Raw genomic sequence first — 18,888 nt, forward strand, 5'->3', positions numbered from 1 at the left:
ATTTCAGACACATGAAGGGAAGGAAAGAGGGAGGGAGGGAAGGACGAGAGAGGGAATACAGAGACGGAGCAGGAAAAGGAAATTACAGGCAGTACCTGATCATATGGAAAGGATTATAATATAACATAGGAATTCAAAGAAAAAAGAGTTTTCATGACATGAATAAATAGGCAAAGGCTCCAAAGAAGTGAGACTTGAACAGGCAGGCCCTAAAGGAATAAGAGTTTCTTACCAGTGACTTCTCCAAGAATTAATTCTCTTCTGATTAGGCCAGAAAATGAGGAAAGCAGATGCAGGCTTCCTTTATTTAAAAGCATCCTGACTATTTAGCTCCTGCCAGTGAACAGATAAACTATATTGCCCATCACAGTGGCCTTCGATACTGCAGAAAGGACCTTTTATCGCAGGCAAATTAATCCATTCCTTTTTTTAAAAAAAGAGATTTCTATTGATATATTTAAAGCATCTGTCAATCCTGTGCAAACTGTCAAATCATGTGTTAAATTTAAAAAAGAGCTGAGCACTTAAAACTCATCAGACTGTAATCATTGAGCTTAGACTTTGAAGAAAGAAAGAAATATGAATGAATGTAAGGCACAGGAACTAAGTTAACTAGATCTCTCCAATTTTGTGGAATCCAGACATATTCCAGACATTTTATGGAACAGAAACCAACCACTGCTTTTCACTGGGGATGCCATGACTGGTACACTATACAGTCAACAGGAAATCATATATGCCTTAATAATTCTGAAATAGGTAGAAATTTCAAATAAGAAGTCAAATGAAATTCTCTTCTATAGTGGTAGGGAACTGTGATGATCTACTTCAAAGAAACTGATGTTTCAATATTTCCAAGATCCTCTGGAATATAATTAGTAAATGAGACTTCAGAACCATCTACTGTAGAATTTTAAACTTGAAGCCCAGAAGTTGATCAATATTTTATATCCTTCCTCTATCCTACTTCCTTGTGAAGTCACTTCCTCCTCATTATCTGGTTAATAAGATGACAAAAAAAATTTTAGTGTTTTGATTTAGAGTCTTGGTTCTTCAAGAAACAATAACCTATATTTCTTTATAATCAGTTACTAGCATCCATTTATTTATCAGATCAACTAACATAGTTATTAGGTGACTACTTTTGTGCAAATCAGAATAATTATTAGACATAATCTCTATCATCACAGATTTAAAATCTCGTGTTGGAAAGAAGGGGAATACCTATGAGATATATTATAAATCAAAACAAAATTCAGTAATAAATTTATGAATTGTAAGTTAAGTTATATCCTAGATTAAGAAGTTGAGTGACAATACAAGCTTTTTTTTAAAGTATCTTGTATAAGGCTTTGAACACAGTATGCAATCATTAAACATGAGCTAAGTGATAAATACCAACAAAGACAATAGTATAGAGGATGTCAATTTTCCAAGTAAGCTAAAATGGTCAAAAGGAGACCTCATCAAGGAAAAATGATTCAGATTTAACAAGAGTTTTTAATGGGGTAAGTTTAGAAAGACCAAAAGGAGTAAGAATAAGTATCATAGGTTAAAAGAGGATAAGTAAAATCTTAGACCTGTACGGTCCAGTATCATAGCCGTGTCACATATGGCTAATTTCCTAACCACATTTCAAGTGCTCAATAGACATCTGTGGTTAGCGGTGACCACACAGGACTGAGCAGATATAGAACACATCCATCATCGTAAAAGTTTCCGTTGGGCAGCACTAACTTAGACTCTCAAATATACACCGAGTGTGTATGTGTGTTGTGTGCACACACATGCATGTACATTGGGTAGAAAGTTTGACCAGCTTTATTTCCCCATCTATAAAATAAGGAAGGACATAAATATGAACTGTGTCTCTCCCAGCTTTAAAATTCTGCCTGTATCTACATAGTGAAGTCAGTAGAGCAGCCGGTTTGTATATAAGAGAGTAGAAGAGAAATTTAGAAAGAAAAATGGAAAGATAATAAAGGGAACTTGATGGGACTTGTGCCAACACTGTGGGCAAAGGTGAGCCACTGGCAGTCTTTGAAGAAGAAATTGATATAGTCAATACTGCTGTCATTTGCACGTTGAAATGTCCCTTTTTATTTATGTAACATTTTTCTCCCCATTTCTCAGCTATCATTGGGAATCACATCTCCTTCCTTTTGAACAATCATATGTTCCTAATGTTTAGATGTGTCAAAAACATCTAAGAAGTTGCTTCCTTCTTCCAGGAAGCAACTACTTAGATGGAATTAGGGGTGCAAATGATTGACTGGGAACTAACTCAGTAAAAGACAAAAGAGTGAGGGAAATAAAATTAGTCAGGGGAAGCCTCAGACTGTGCAGAATTCACCCCAATGAAGAAAAATAGTATAGGAAGCAGGACTGGGCAGGGACAGCCTCAGATCATGATACAAACCTAATAAATTCTCAGCTAACCCAAATGGGGAGTTCAGAGCAAAGATGGCCCATGAGAGGAGTTCCTTCACTGACAGAAATAGCTTAGGCCATCGGAGAGTGTGGCCTCGGGGCAAATGCTGAGGCAGGTCCTCAAGGTTCTGCCTCGCCTTCTGGTGAATGATGTCTGATAACTGCATTCCTTGCACCTAAATGGTGAGATCTATCTTAAGTGGTGAGATCTAAGCAGCACACATCCTGCTAAGACTCCAACTTGCAATTCCAACACTCCTACCACCATTTCTCCAGGTTACAACCTCTCATTTGGTTTTGTTTTTGGCTCATCCCTTTCCCCCAAAACAGCATGGGAGGAAGCAAGACTGAAAATAAACCTGTTATTAATAAGAGAATGGGACATCAAAGAAGGAAAGAATCTCATGGACAGTTTCCTTGCCTCTAGCCCTTAAGTCATTCTTGCTGAAATGTGGCAAGCCAAAATTCTATACCTACAGCCTTGGCTCTGCTTCAGGCAAGTCCTGAGCTAGATTGTTATAAGGATCAAAAGGGGACAGTACAGGAGAAAAAGTCAGTTTAGGTTATATAAGGCAGAGGTCTTCCCTATTCACATCTATGTTAATGAACCGTTCCATGTCCAGAAAAACCAGAGCTGCAAATATCTTACCCCATGTGGGCTGCTTCTTAGGTAATTGCAAATGTCTCTTCCAATTGTAAAGAAAAGAAAAATGTCACAAATTCACATCCTTAACCATTAAGCAAAAAGTTGAACCTGGGCAATTAATGTCATGCTGACTTTGGGCATTTTAGACATTGCCCCAAATAGAATTTATTCATTTCCCCTTGAAAAAGAGGGCTGCACTAAAAAAACATAAAATTTCACCCAAATGTCAAATTTTTACTATATGGATAAAGCCATTAGTCCTAAATAGGTTTATAGTAGGTTGAAGATGCAAAGTTGGTTCCGGATGTAAACACAAATTTAACCTGAGGCTGGGTATGAGATGGATTCTATCATTAATGCTCAAGGCCAGTGATTACTAAACTATGATCCTCAAACCAATAGCATCAGCATCACCTGAAACTTGTTAACAAATTCACATACCCCTCAACTAGATACGTATATTGAATCAAAAACTCCGGAGATGAGGCCAGCAATCTGTAGTTTAACAAGCCCTCATGGTGATTGTGATGCAGAAGATGGAGAGCCAGTGGTCTAGTTCAGGGTGACATTGATTGAAATGCACTGTTACTATAACTACGTTCAGGTGTCCTGGCTGGAGGGTTAGGAGAGGGAAGCTGGAATGGGGTCATTTGCCATAAATAGAGTTGGACTGAGAAAGTTGAAGGCACAATGAAAAAGAACAGGTTTTATTTCAATGAAGGGGTTAGCCAGGAAGACACCAACAGACAATTCAGTGTGTACAATATATAAAGAGGAGTGGTTCAGATTGGTGATGAAAATCTGTGATCTCAACAAAAGAAGCATGGGATGTGATTAGGCTTCTTAAGGGCATGTGTAAAAATTTTCTATGCATTTACATATGTGAGAGCATACCATACAGTGATCTGGACCTTGCTTTTCTCACTCAGTTTTTTTTTTTTTTTTTAGAAGTTATTTATTTGACAGAGAGAGAGACACAGCGAGAGAGGGAACACAAGCAGGGGGAATGGGAGAGGGAGAAGCAAGACTCCCGCTGAGCAGGTAGCCCAATGCGGGGCTCGATACCTCATGACCCCAAGCCGAAGGCAGACACTTAATGACTAAGCACCCAGGTGCCCCTCACTCAGTTTTTATGTTGGAAGTTTTTCTTATAATTTTATTTAGAACATCATTCATTTAATTAGTTATATAATATTCACATTTTTTTAAATAATGGATATAATCAGTTGCAATGGTTGTTTTGAGAGAACTGTGTGATTCTGGTAGGAAGGAGAGAAAGTATATTGAGTATGTTATCTCATACTTTTAAAAATTTGTACCATGTACATGTATTAGCCTATGTTAATAATAGCATAGAATTACATTTCTGAAGTACCGTCATTTTCATAACTTGTCCCATATGTTAGGGCACTTGACTTTTAATCTTCTGCTATTAGAACTATGTTGTAAAAATTATATCCTTGCACATATATCATTTAGCACCTCTATGTGCAGGATAAACACCTAGAAATCCTGTCTTGGCTTAAGTGGAATGTGATTTTATTTTATTGAATAATATTCCCAAAATGTCTTCCATACAGGCCCTAATTCCAACCGAAATGGAATGAGAGTGCTTTTTCCTCACAATAATTAATATGCTGGGTTATATATCTTTTTAAGTTTTTTCATTTACTAGACGGAAAATGGTAAGCATTATAACTTTACTTTGTACTTTCCTTATTTAGGTGACATTGAGCATATTTGTTAAAGAGCTATTTTTCTTTCTTTTTATTTTTAAGATTTTATTTATTTATTTGACAGAGAGAGACACAGCAAGAGAGGGAACACAAGCCGGGGGAGTGGGAGAGGGAGAAGCAGGCTTCCTGCCAAGCAGGGAGCCCCATGCGGGGCTCGATCCCAGGGTCCTAGGATCATGACCTGAGCCGAAGGCAGACGCCCGATGACCGAGCCACCCAGGCGCCCCTATTTCTTTCTTTATGAACTGTGTATCAGTCTCTTTTCCCAAGTTTTCTATTGGGTTGTCTTTTTTTTCTTACTGATCTGTAGAAATTCTTTATATATTAAATAATATACCTTTCCATCTATCATATAAATTAAATTTTCTAAATAAATTATCTTTTGACTTATGAATATCTTATGTTTTTATGTAATGTTCCATTTTGTTATATTACATTGACTATATCTATGTTTTTATGATAAAAAATCTGGGGGTGATGGTTATGTTCATTATCTTGATTGTGGTGATGGTTTTATGCATGTATACATATGTCAAACTGATCAAATTACACACTTTATATATGTGTGGTTTATTATATGTCAATCACACCTCAATAAAATTGCTTAAAATTAATATATCTTTCCACTATATATTCTAATTTCATGTTTCTATGTGTGTAATATTTTTTAACAAATACATAAAAATTGTTCATTATTACATATTATTTTAGTATTCAGCCATTTATTCTCTCACCTTTTAACATCAATTTTCAGTTGATTTTCTTTAGTTTTCCAGGTAAAAGGAATTTTTCCCTTTCCTCAATTTCAATTTTTCCTCAATTTTTCACCTCCCTTCTATTTACCCTCTTATCTTCACATTCTCCAGCTTGCATAATGCTCCAATATTCAACACTAAGAGCTAGGTTTAGAAACACACATAGAAGATGGTTGCCCATGCAGACACAGAGTGGGCTAGGTTCTCTCATGGCTGAGTAGCAACTAACTGAGGGAAGACCTACATTAATTATGATCTCACATGAGTGGGAGAATGCCCCTGGTCTTTGTCAGGTTGAGAACAAAAGTACCCAAAGTAAAAGTAACAAGAAGAGATCAAAAAACACTATGAAAGGTAGGGAGTCAGAATGTCAGTCCCAGAAGGGATGAAAGAATCCAAACCTTCAGCTCAACTGAGTCAGATAATACTCAATGCATGAAGAGAGTAGTAGAGAATTGAAAAGCTCATGCCTAACCTAAAAACATTCCATGATGCAGTTTTAAAGCAACCACCAGGGGAAAGAAAACACCTCTAATGGCTTGCAGCTAAGGTTAGAATTGAAAATAAATGGGCAATGAGTTTGGTCAGAATCTTCTACCATTCATTTATTCAATCAGCAGCTATTTGTACAGCAAGAAGTATATAAAGCACTGGGGATACAATGTTAAATAAAACCCAACCCCTAATTATAAATAGTTTGTAATCTACTGGGAGGACAAAACATCTGAGAAAGTAAAGTGAGACTCCTAAATGACATGCCACTTGATAAGGTTTTATTTAACTGGGATTTGGCCAAAAAGAACGAGGAATTAAAGAGCAGGTATGAGACCCACTTCACAGACGAGGGCTATGGTGACATTGTCTCATTCCTGATGGATGTACCTATATTGCTTGTTTTGCCACAGAAGTGTGCTCAGTAGTAAACATTTGGCTCCAATAAATATTTAGATTCAATTAAAAATGTAACAAGGGATACCAAACTTTGTCTTTTTCATAATTTCACTTAGAGTTAACCTATGTCCCCTTAAAAAAGAATATCAAGAATGTAAGATGTTTTTCCTTTGACACCCTCCAGAATCTAAGCATGACAAGGATTTGATGATACATTGGATATTTATACTTCTGAATAAAAGGCAGAATCAAAATTCAGTACGATTTGAAAGCAGTTGGAGTAAACTGGATTTGGCTTTCTCTTATTCTTTTCATCCCTCTCTGTCTTAGCTCTCCCACACCATGAGAAATGCTTCTGTAATCACCCCACTGAGAACAGAGACACAGAAGTGTCTGGACCCTGACGTTAGATAGTGAGATGTCACTGCCTTTCTACTCAATATCGGAATAGAGAAGGGTGGACTCAACTACAGACTTATTTTGTCACTAGAGTAGTCCAACACACACATAAGAATCAGTGGTCTCCTCAGGAATCTCAGAAGGAATTGAGAAAATACAACCCTTGTTCCCTTCTTCTGCCTCACGTCCTCATGGATTTAAAGAAAACTTTTTACTCTTGCCCTCCACTCTGGTAAAGCCTTGGCAACCCTGCTGCCCTCTGCCAACTCTTCACTTTGATTTGGGGTCAGGGAGCAGACATTATAAGGACGGGTAAAAACAGAGCATGGCATATTAGCATTTCCAGTCTACCACATCGGGAATCTCGGAGTTTTCAATATATGTTTAAAAAAACGGAGTGAGACAAGCTGCTGCCTTCCCTCAAAATTGCCAACGTATGCTCCAAGATCTCCTGCATTTTGCATTGTGTCAGTCTGTGTCAGAGGTTTCAGGAAAGGTAATATAGAAGATGAATGAAAGTCTATCATTGCAGTGCCAAGATGAAAAAGTGACAGCTCATAATGAAAAGAAAAATAGTTTCCATTTTGGGCCTCTGTAAGTAAGAAAGTGACAGAGTCTTGGGAACTGTGAGCCTGAAAAATGGTCCCTTTGACAGACATGCCTACAAGTGAGAAGGCCCTGGATATAATACCACCTATAATAGAGGGAATAATGATTATTTTAGGCATTGCATGATGTTGAATAAATCCTGACCACTCCCTAGAAAATGGAGTTGAAAGGAATCTAGGAAGAGTGGTGGGTTAATTTAAGGAATAAATGACCACTTTTTTTTAGTCTTTTAAGCCAAACTTGGTTAAATTTATTCCTGTCAGAAATGACCAAAAGCCAATAGTATTAATAAAAAGTTTTTTGCCTCAGCAGTGATAAGAAAAAATGTCACTCTAGAATTTTCCTTCAGGATTTTGTTCTTTTGGTGGCCAAATCTTTTGGAATTAAGTTCTAGATTGGCTATAATAATTCAGTGTTTTTAAACTAATTAAAATCTAAATTCAAGCTGACACAACAGTATAAAATACTGATGTTTTTAAATTAAATACCACATTTCAAGATGTCTGGGATTATTTGAGAAACTATTTTCACTTTTCTTTAATAGATGATATTACTTGGATGCAGCCTCAGATGTTAGCCCCTTTTTAGTGTGTAGAATTTCTTACCCTGTATAATTTCTTTATCCAACTTGATGCACACACAATCAGAAATACCACCGAATTATTTAACAAATGCTAGGTCAGTGGTGCTTTCCTTGTGTGCTTGCTTTACTGAGAACACATGCTAGTGCACTGATTTTCTTAAACAAGGCTACACAAAATCTACCTAGGAATTGGGACTTGTAGAGTTTCCACTATCTCGGTTATAACCATAAGCTACAAGAAATAAATGATCACTAAAAGGAATGACTGCTACCCATTGAGAGCTGAACTGTGGAGCCTGAGGGAGAATCCAAAATTACTTATCACAGAGGCATAGGGCTGGAAGGGACATACAGAGCTGGGCTCTGCTGGCAGGGAGCTGGATGTTCCTCACATGCCAATTCCATTTAAAGCAGATCAAATTATGAACTTCCTGATTCAAAGTCAATACCAATTTTCCTCTAACAGGCGTTCTTTGGTCCCATCTAGACCTGGAAATACAGGGAAAGGACCTATATCCTTCCTTTAAATGGTAGCCCTGCACCTGGTTGTAACCAGCTACTTTGTCACCTTCACACAAAACCTTCTTCTCAATCTTTTCCCCAAAGGAAAGTTGAGTTATTGAGAAGAGCCATGAAGGAAAAAGGCCTCAGAAGAATCCACAGCTCATCTCCTTCCTCAGTGTTCTCCCATGGTGCTGTTGCCTACGGCATTAATCTTCCTGTGCAGCGACCACATGCTTATCCCTGTGTGGGCTCTGAATACAGAACAGTAGAAAACACAGGCTTTGGGAGGACCTGCATTTGAATGTGGCCCAGCCTTTTGTAGCTTTTGTCATCACAGGCCAATCGTTTCACTTTCCCAGTATCATCTGCAGAATGGGGGTAATTCCTATTGGCCCAACTGTTGTGAAAACTGACTGAACATGTATAAAACTACTGGAAAATAATAGGTATTCAATAAATAATAGTTCCTGTTCCCCCAAGGCTTGTGGCTGATTTTTAGCTACCTTTGTTTCTTGGATAAATGTCACATCATAGGTACTCTGAAAATATCTGGGGAGATAAGAAGAGAGGAAGAGATGGTGAAAGGGGTATTTCAATTCATTTGACAATGGGGACTGGAGAGACAGGGAAAAAGTAGGAGTGTATGAACGAGTTCTTTTCTTTTTTTTTCCCTTTCATTTTTGAACACACTATGTCTCTAAGCTATAGCAGGTGGGTGCTGGAACACAGCACTGGAGGCAATCACTGCCAACCACCTTTCCAGAGAATATTCCTGAGCAAAAACCAAAATAGGAAGGATAATGAATAACAGTGGAGAAAGTACATTTTGGTATAAGCAGTCTCAGAAAAATAAAGACTAAAATTCTGGGTGAGTACAAAGAAGCAGGTCCCAATGCTGAGATTTATTAGTCAGGGACAATCTGTCCAACTAAGTGCAGGCAGCTTCCGCTCTCAAAATAAAAAACTGTAATGGACAAAAGGCAGGGGAAAAGACTGTATTGTGCTAGGAACAATGCAACTCTGAAAAGATGGTGAAGAGATGCTCTGATAGATGTTCCATCTCTCACACTTGCTCAGCAAGGACAAGCAGCACCAAGAGAACCAGCATTTTCTCAGTATGCTGGAAATTAGAAAACAATTTCCTGAATGGAGATTACTGTTAATGAAATGGGGTGCTCTATGCACCCCTGAATTCATCAATATGCGAAGGCACTGGATCAAGATTTTGAGATGGAAGCTGGGACGAGAATATTTAATTTATGCTTGCTTTCTCGCTCAGACTCTCCTGCCTGCTTCCCCTCCGTTTGCCCAGTGTTTAGTGTCTGCACTCTCCATCATGAGCCTGCTTCCACTGTTTAGAAGAGACCCATCCCACCACCGTGGCCAACACACACACAGACCCACTGTCGTTCGTGTGCATGCATCCTCACATACACAAGCTCCTTTCCATTTATCAAAAATCAAATTACCTGCAAGGTGTGAGTCGGGCCTAAGTATCACATCCTCTGCATAAACCTCTCTTGGATTCAGTAAATTCACAAGGCACAGATTGCCTGTTCCAATGAGCTTGACTATTACTAGACAAGGTGCTGCCTTTCAAGGAACTCAAGGAATTGTCAATCTGACTGGTGAGACAAGGTTTATTAAATACGCACACACTCATTCACTCTCACAAACACATACAAACTAGGCTTTTTCAAATGAATGGTACTGAATAAAAGCACCATAAAAAAAGATTTGTGGGGGCACCGGGGTGGCTCAGTCCTTGGGCGTCTGCCTTCGGCTCAGGTCATGATCCCAGGGTCCTGGGATCGAGCCCTGCATCGGGCTCCCTGCTCGGCGGGAAGCCTGCTTCTCCCTCTCCCACTCCCCCTGCTTGTGTTCCCGCTCTCGCTGTGCTTCTCTCTGTCAAATAAATAAATAAAATCTTAAAAAAAAAGATTTGTGTTGAAGGAGATATGATGTCAGCTGGAGAGGGGGATGGGACTTCAACTGAACTTTAAAGAAGGATCTGACTTAGATAAGCAAGGAGGAAAGAGAAGCAATTTCCTAAGTTTTTACTATAGCATTCTGCCCACAGACAGGGGAATTTCCTCTTGTTGATTCAATCAAGATAGACTCCATATTTAGCAGCCTTTCAGTGTAATGAATCATACCTGGTGGAAGCTTTCAAGACACATATAGACTATCTAAAGCCACACTCATGGCTGCCTATATACAGTTCCAGCCTTAATCAAATATATGGATTTTAGTTTGTCTTGAAATTGACCCCCAGTATTATTGCTTAAATGGTAAAATGGAAAGACAAACTTGGCCAAAGAAACTTTGGCAGGTGTGCCAGTTATTAATTTACTGCTTCTTAACTTGAACCACACCTTTTTTTGTCCTACTTCATGACAGTCGAGCTGGGACACTGTAGAGGACATTTGCTTCTACATCAGTTAGGCCATGGGGGCGGGCTGGATCTCAGCCTCAAGGGCCCTCCTCCAAGATTCCAAGTTTCATCTTGTTCACTTTTTTTCAACCTTAAGGGTGATGGTTGCTCTCCCTAGTTGCTACCTTTGTTAGCCTCTATAGCTCCCACTTATCCCTTTTAGCAGGTAATTTATCAATTATTCATATTTAACTTACCCTTTCAATGGTACTATATTGTATATTTGAAAGCTTCTAAGAGAGTGGATTTTAAAAGTTCTCAGTACAAGGAAAAAATGTAACTGTGGGGTGACAGACTTTAATATGTTAATTGTGTAATCATTTTGCAGTATATACATCTATAAAATCATGTGATACACCTCAAATTTATATAATGCTATATGTCAGTTATATCTCAATAAAACTGGGGAGAAAATTTACCCAATTCAAAATAAATGATATAGTATCTGTCTCCTGACTAGACCCTAACTAATAGACAGGATTTGCTTTTCCTTAACAGGAGAGCACATTTCCTTTAATCTGTGAGATTCAGGGAGACAGAGACATAAAGGTGGACGTGGAGACAGAGACAGAGACAGAGATAGAGATGGAGTTAGTCTAGCCCTCTAAACCCCTTGGGCCTTTTATCGACTGCCATTATAGATATCGTGTTAATGATTCTTGCTGTGTAATCAATTCACCCGTTTGCTCTCAGATCCGTTCCCTGCCCTTCCCCTTTTCTGCTTTGTATTACAAGGGCTGATTCACATTTTTTTTTTCTCCAAATAGTTTCTGGCTACGTTCAGCCAGTGATGGGAAATGAAAAGGAGGAAAATGGGAGAAGTCTAGGCATACTTCCTCAACCTGTAGGTCAAGCATCTTGAGCAGTGCTGCCCTCCTTGGTTGAGGCGATCAAAGTAGTTTCATTTCCTCCTAGGCAGCCCTGGCCCTTCGGCTCTAGTAATACTACCATTTCCTTTCCTCCCTTCAGTCCTGAGCCAGGAGCATCTTCCTACCATTACTAATATCTGGTTTGCTGTTTTTTCAAGACCTTTTTAACTAGTTGCCCAAAATAAATTCCTACAATTGAACAACCTGATGGAGGCTCTATTTTCCTAATTAGACTCAGATATACCTGTAGAGGTACCTCTCTCATAATCTTCATCAGTTCATTTATTTCGACGTTCTCTAATACTGTCAAATATATTCTATGTCTTATTTAGTTTTTTAAGACAGTAACATGGCTGCTTCAGAAGGAATGTCATATAATTCCGCAATGACCACACATTATCTGTGGGTTTCCTTTCTCCTTCTTGGTTATTTTTAGCAAAAATCATGAAAACAAGTAAATAATAAAGCCAACCAGGGTTTCTTTTTGCAATTTTACATCACTACAGAGCACCTCCACATCTCAAAGAAAGGAATAATGAATAAAAGTCTCATTTAAAGCCACTTTTCCCCTAAAATGTCTAGGTAATTGAGGAAAATATGTTTCTTCCCCTTTTGATTTATAAATCACTGGTTTAGATCCCCATCCAAGATAATAAGCTAGAGAAAAAGAAGGAAGATAGTACGAGGAAGAGGACAGTAGCAACTCCGAGTATTATTAACATGTTTTTGCTTTAATTCTCACAATAGTCCGTGAGTTGGATATAATTCTTATCCCCGTTTTACAGATAAGATAATTGAGGCAGAGAAGTTGAATAATTTCGCCAAAGTCATTCTACTGGGCCAGCATGTTAGACCTGGGGTTTGAACACAAGTTTCCCAAACTTAAGGGCCAATGGAAATGCTTTGACAAAGGACCAGGGAGTGGGAAAAGCCTGGGGTTTGAGATAGAACGCCACAATGAAGACATGAGGGCCCACTGTGGGTCATCATGAAAGCCCAGAGAAAGCAAAGGTGAAATTTGGAAGGGAGAGTCCTGAAGAAGAGTGGAAGAGGCTGAGAGCAAACCCAGTCCAGTTCTGATCCTTGTTGGGCAGCAGGTGGGGGGAAAGAAGGGGCACAGTGGCAGCAATCCCACAGAAAACATTCTGGAGGGAGAAGTGGCCACATGTGAGAAATGAGCTTGAAATTCACACTGGCATCCACAAGGCCAAAGTGTCTTTTTAGCATATGCCATTCCCCTAATAGGCAGGTAATTGTTTTAGTACCGTGGTAGAGAGGAGCCTTTGGTTTGGGGTACCTTATTAAGATGTCGACAGACCCTGGAGAGTTCAGAGAGGAGCAGGGAGATGATTGCAGGGGCTGGAGGGGTTGATTTATGAGGCAAGATGGAAAGACTGGTGCTGTTACCGCTTGGATAAATGATAGCTAAGGGAGGCATAATGATATCTATAAATATTTGTAGGGTGGAAGCAGTGAGAAGAGAAGGGATTCATGTGCTACTGATGGAATACAATACCCTCTGTTTCCCTTTGCTGAACTGCCAGGAAAAACTTTCTGACAGCAGTGTCATCAGAACCGCAGAAAAATCAGCCACGGGGAAAGGGTGAAAGTGACAGCCCAGGATCACTGAAGACCAAGCTCCAGGAAAAATCACAAAGTGTGTTGAAGGGCATCCTGTCTGCCCCGACTCAGGAATGGATTGGAGAGGCCCTCATGGAAGCTGTAGGCACTGGGGGGCCCAGGGCTCTACTTGCTCCCAGCCTTATCCTTCACCCTCCTCTCTGCACCAGCCAGCTTCATTCACTGTGTCTTTGTTCAGACTTTCCCCTTACCTTAAAATCCCCCCTACCAGTTGGTATCTACCCATTCTATACCCACAACAAATGAGAGCCTCCAGCAGTCCAGGAAGTTAGCTGGCTGGGGATACAAAGGCAAGGAGACCATCACTGTCTTCAAGCTGATGGCTAACTGGAAAACAAGCCAAGTAAACACATTAGTAAATGCAGTGTAATGAGTATGATGGCAGACTCAGGTTCAGGGTATTCGGTGGGAGTAAAGAGAGGAAGCCCCTAATCCAGATTGGGGCAACTGGGAAATAATTCCCAGTGTTGACCTTCACCCAAGCCATGAAAACAGCATGGTTAAGAAATCCTACCCCCGTCCCCCAAAGACACACACACACACACACACACACACACACACACACACACACACACACACACACACTTTTTTGTGTTCTGGGAAATGGCTTACCATAAGAATCCCATTTCCACTATGACTTAGATCTAAGACACGCTGGTCCACTCTTTCTCCCAACTTCCCAGAAGACTCATAGATGTCTCCTCTGTTAACCTGTGACAGCCCAACACAGTCCTTGCCTCTTTTGCCTGAATTTCTTAAAAAGCCAGGCACAGACCCTCCAACTCCCCATTCTTCATCTCACGAATTAGTAACAGATTAGAAACTGTCCTCCCAGGGTGCCTGGATGGCTCAGTCAGTTAGGCATCTGCCTTTGGCTCAGGTCATGATCTCAGGGTCCTGGGATCAAGGCCTGTGTGGGCTCCCTGCTCAGCGGGGGAGTCTGCTTCTTCCTCTCTCTATGCCCAGCTCATGCTCACACTCTCTCTCTCTCAAATAAATAAATAAAGTCTTTTAAAAGAAAGAAAGAAATTGTCCTCCTAAAATTAACTAGATGCAATCCTATTCAGTTGACTGAAACTTGTGATTTCAAATACAATCCCAACTGTAAAATCACCTTACCTGTAATTTGTCCTCTCCTTTCTATAAAAGTTTAAGGTAAAGCCATCCTGCTGAGACACCCTGATCTTCAGATCTCCCTATTGCAATAATGTGAATAAAGTCTGTTTATTCTGGGTTTGTTATAGGCAAAGTAATCTTGAAGAATGAACTGCAATTAAGGAAAGGGGCAAGGATGCATATGCAAAGGAGTTGTATGGAAAGAAAGTACCTCATACACAGACAGGCCTGGAGCTAAGAGAAGAATATGTTAGTGGCACTGCCATGGTTGAAGGGGCCATATCTAAGGTGGGAAGGAGGCAAGGAATTTGATTGGAAAGGCATCATTTATTAAAGGACCTGATCCTAGCCCAAGTATCTTTTCTGACTCAGTTTCCTTACTATAAAAATGAAGGAAAAAATGTTACCTACCTCATGAAGGAGGTCACATGGGCAAGCTTCTGACCCATGGAAGATGCTTAGTAACTCAGCAGTGTCCCCAGCACAGAGCATTGCATGTAGTAGGTAGACAAGAAATTAGGTCTTAAGTGGTTTGTAGACACATGGTCCCATATCACCTGCTACACTCACGTGAGTTAGCACAGCCAAGTCTTTTGCCACATGGGTCAGTAACCAGCACAGACTGACCCTAATGTCACAGACTGTGTGCTGAGAGAGCCTACCCTGGTTTAGGGTACACCACTGTGGTTCAAGGTTCTCAGAGTGCAAACAAGGGCAGATCACATTTACCTTGAGAACACAAGCCCACCTGAATTCCAGGAGTACATTGGCCAGACTGTGTACCTTAGAACTTGAGCAGAGCCAGCCTGGTGTCAGATGCACAAGGCTCACCCTGGACATCTACTGTGTGGATGGTCAGCCTGACCCTGATTCGGATCCCAGCCCCCGCCCAATGCACTGCCACTTGTGGCAGCTGCAGTTAGTATGGACGATTGGTTAGGAGGGATAAAAACAGATTTCCCAAACCAACTGTATTCAATGCAACATATTTTTCATATGTTTAATGGAACAGAAATTTTTATTTTAACCGACATTTATGGGCATTACTAGTGTTCTGTGGAGGGAACAGAAACCTGGTGGGGAGAGATAGCAGGTATAGGAATCATATTATTTTTATCATAAGATTAGGGCACTCTGTATTTTCCTCCCCCAAGGCTCCTTTCTCCTCCTCCCAGCCTAGAAAAACAAGAGATTATAGATGGAGGCTCAGCTGTACAAAGCCCCAGCTCGGTTAACCCTTCCTCCATTGCAGTCCGGGTACCAGAGATCCCATTATTTAATGGTAATGTATTGTTTTTCCACTGCCTGGCTCTGGGAGATCCAGATTCTTGGCGCCACAGACCCAAGCATCAGCCAAAGCAATAAAGAGGAGACAATTCTTCATTATCATCCCTGGAAGCTACTCCGTGACAATGAGGGAACTGTGGTTTGGGTTGTGTTTCTGTATATATTCAGAAAGCGTATCCCAAAGTTGTAGTTTTAGTGACAATCAGCTTTTTATCTACTTTAACCATCCTCCTCCCCTACTTTGCTTTAAAAAAATTGCAGCTTCCACGAGATCAACAGAGATGACAAACTTGAGAAGGAAGGTCTTTGAGACAAGTATGTCCTCTGCTTTAGCTCCCTCCTCCCCTCTGATTCCCACCACATCCTCCATAACCTTTTATCCCTTGGCTCCTCTTTCCCTCCATCTCTATCTCAACTGCTCTATTTCTTCAGATATAAAGAAAACGCTGGCTGTGAATCAGCCTTGTAATCCTCGCTGTAACCTTACAAAGCTGTGTAAACATAGCTAAGTCAATCAAGCGCGGCTGCAGTTTTGTCTCCTGTGGAAGGGGCCCTGAGGCCTTTCCAGATCCACAGAATATGGAAATATGATTTCACATGCTTCCTGTGTGCTCTCTACCACCATAGTTTTAGAAGCAAGTAGGAAACACTGAGTAGGAACCTTCATTTCATTATTTTACCCCTGATGAAACAATGCAAAGTAACATCCAAGTTTCTGGTAGTGGAATCATCTTTGTAAATTGCATAATCTAGTATAAACCTCAAAGTTCAATTTCTAAATAGTGTTTAGTATTTGCACAGAATCATTTGCTGGACTTCTATGCAGCTGGCCAAACACACTTAGCTGACCATTCGCCTGGACACTGGATAAATTAACACTGTGGATCAAAGGAAATGTGGACCAGTACTAGAAAAGCCAAAGGCAATCCCATGGGAGTAGTCTCATGTTTGTAGCGAAATCCAGATAAACTTTCCCTGTGGCAGTGTGAGCAAGGAAGCTTGTAGGATTAGCCTGGCATACAAGATGAAGTCCAGTGAATATTCCATCCTCCAATCTCTGTTCCCCATCATGTACTTCTCTTTGTGTGTGTTTTAATAAGGATTTGGAGTCATATATACTCCTTGGCTCAGAAAACTGCAGTAAAGTGGCCTCAGTTCTTTTCAGCCTGGCTCTGATGCTGAAAACCATACCTCTTAGAACTTATGAGCATATCACAGATGCTGAGCAGGTGAGCTTTAAAAAATGGGGTTCCATCTGAATAATCTGTCAGGCTACAGACGACAAAAAGCTACTTCTGACTCCAGCCGGAATGAGTGATTACTTTGATAACAAATTAAAACAAGCTTGGAAATTGGAAATTACCAGAATTAAGCTATCTCCAATGAATGACTAAGCTCCCCCCTTCAGTACATTTTCTTCTATATTAGCCATAAACATGAGCTCTTCATTAATAGAAATTGGTTCATTGCTACTGGCCACAAGGGGAATCTACTGGATGTGTGGCACTAACATTCAACCTGATCAAAAAGACAACTTGTTCTTAATGTGAGTGCTTTCTTGGGAACTTAAAAATTCTTTATGTCCCTTTTGGCTTCTTGCATACAAAGCCAATTATAATGTTTAACTTTAAATATTCGAATATATTCTTTGTATGTGATGTTTACGGCACCAAATAATTTCTAGATGATTACTGTTTTTAATAACTAGCTAATTACCATATTAATCAGAAATGTCCTTTTGGCTTATAGAAGGTACCAAGGGACAGAGGTAAGAAACAAAGATATTCCTGTTGCAAGCCACTTGCACAAAACTTCTGAGCTTCCTATTCAGAAGAAGTGTTGCTAATAGGAAGGCTCAATCCTTAGTAAAGAGGAAACAATTCAGCTTCCCAGATAAGTGTTCAAATCACTCAAAATGAAATGGGCATCCTGTGACCTCCCAAAGTCCCGTGTATCCTGAACACATAATTGAATCACCCTTTTGTACTTGAACTTTGTATGGTGGGGAATGTTGTCATTTGGTCTCAATTGTATTCAAACATTTTCTGTTACTGCTTTATTTCTTGATCCCTGATCCATAAGCAGTGACCTTATGCAATGATGAACCAGAGAGGCTAATATTCCAAAGACACTGTGATTTTTCTTCATATTTGTTCTAGCCTCACCAAGTTTCCATTTCATCAGGTGACCCTTGCCATCTATTTAGCTAGCAAGTTTTGTCTAAATCACAATGGCCACATTCCCTGCTGTCCCTCCTACCCCCATCTCCCTATGGTGGTATTTGTGGATGACTCAGATATGGAAGTGATAATGACATCTGTTCTAGCCCTCTCTCACTCATTCTTATGGCAAGAATGTGTGTGTGTGTGTGTGTGTGTGCACGCACGCGCGCGTGTATCTAAAGAAATAATGAAAAATAGCCAGTGAAAATTTTGCAAAGTACTGAGTATATCATTAGTGGAACTGCACCAGTATTTTTTGTGTTTGATGAGATGGTGATTTTCCTGCTTCTCTTTCATACTGAGCTTGATGGACAAGCACTTCTTTAATGTACAAATAATCTTTATGACCCTTGTAAGCAGGTCTGATGATACTCAGCTGAGTAATGTACCAGAACTGAAATTTCCATCTACTTGATGTTTTGCACAGAGGTTTTGATGAAGTCACTGTCACCTGCTATTAACTTAACATCAATTCTTATTAGGGTCCCTCTCTCACCATCTCCACACTGTTGGGGTCCAAATTAATTACTAAGTAAAAATTCTGCCACATAAATCCACACTTTCCAGGGAGAAGGGGCGAAAGTTTTTAATCTCATTGGATAGCTCAGAGTATGGCCTGTGGAAGAAGATTCACCTTCAAGACATATCTAAGAAGTCAATGAGAAAACCAAAGTTCCCTGAAAAGTGAGGCTCACTTCTTCATGCTCAAACCCTGTATCTTCTTTTTCTCAGCCTCTTTATATTTATTCTCAAAAATCACTAAACT

This window comes from Zalophus californianus, chromosome 14 (assembly GCF_009762305.2).
Source record: "Zalophus californianus isolate mZalCal1 chromosome 14, mZalCal1.pri.v2, whole genome shotgun sequence".
In the NCBI taxonomy this organism is placed as follows: Eukaryota; Metazoa; Chordata; class Mammalia; order Carnivora; family Otariidae; genus Zalophus; species Zalophus californianus.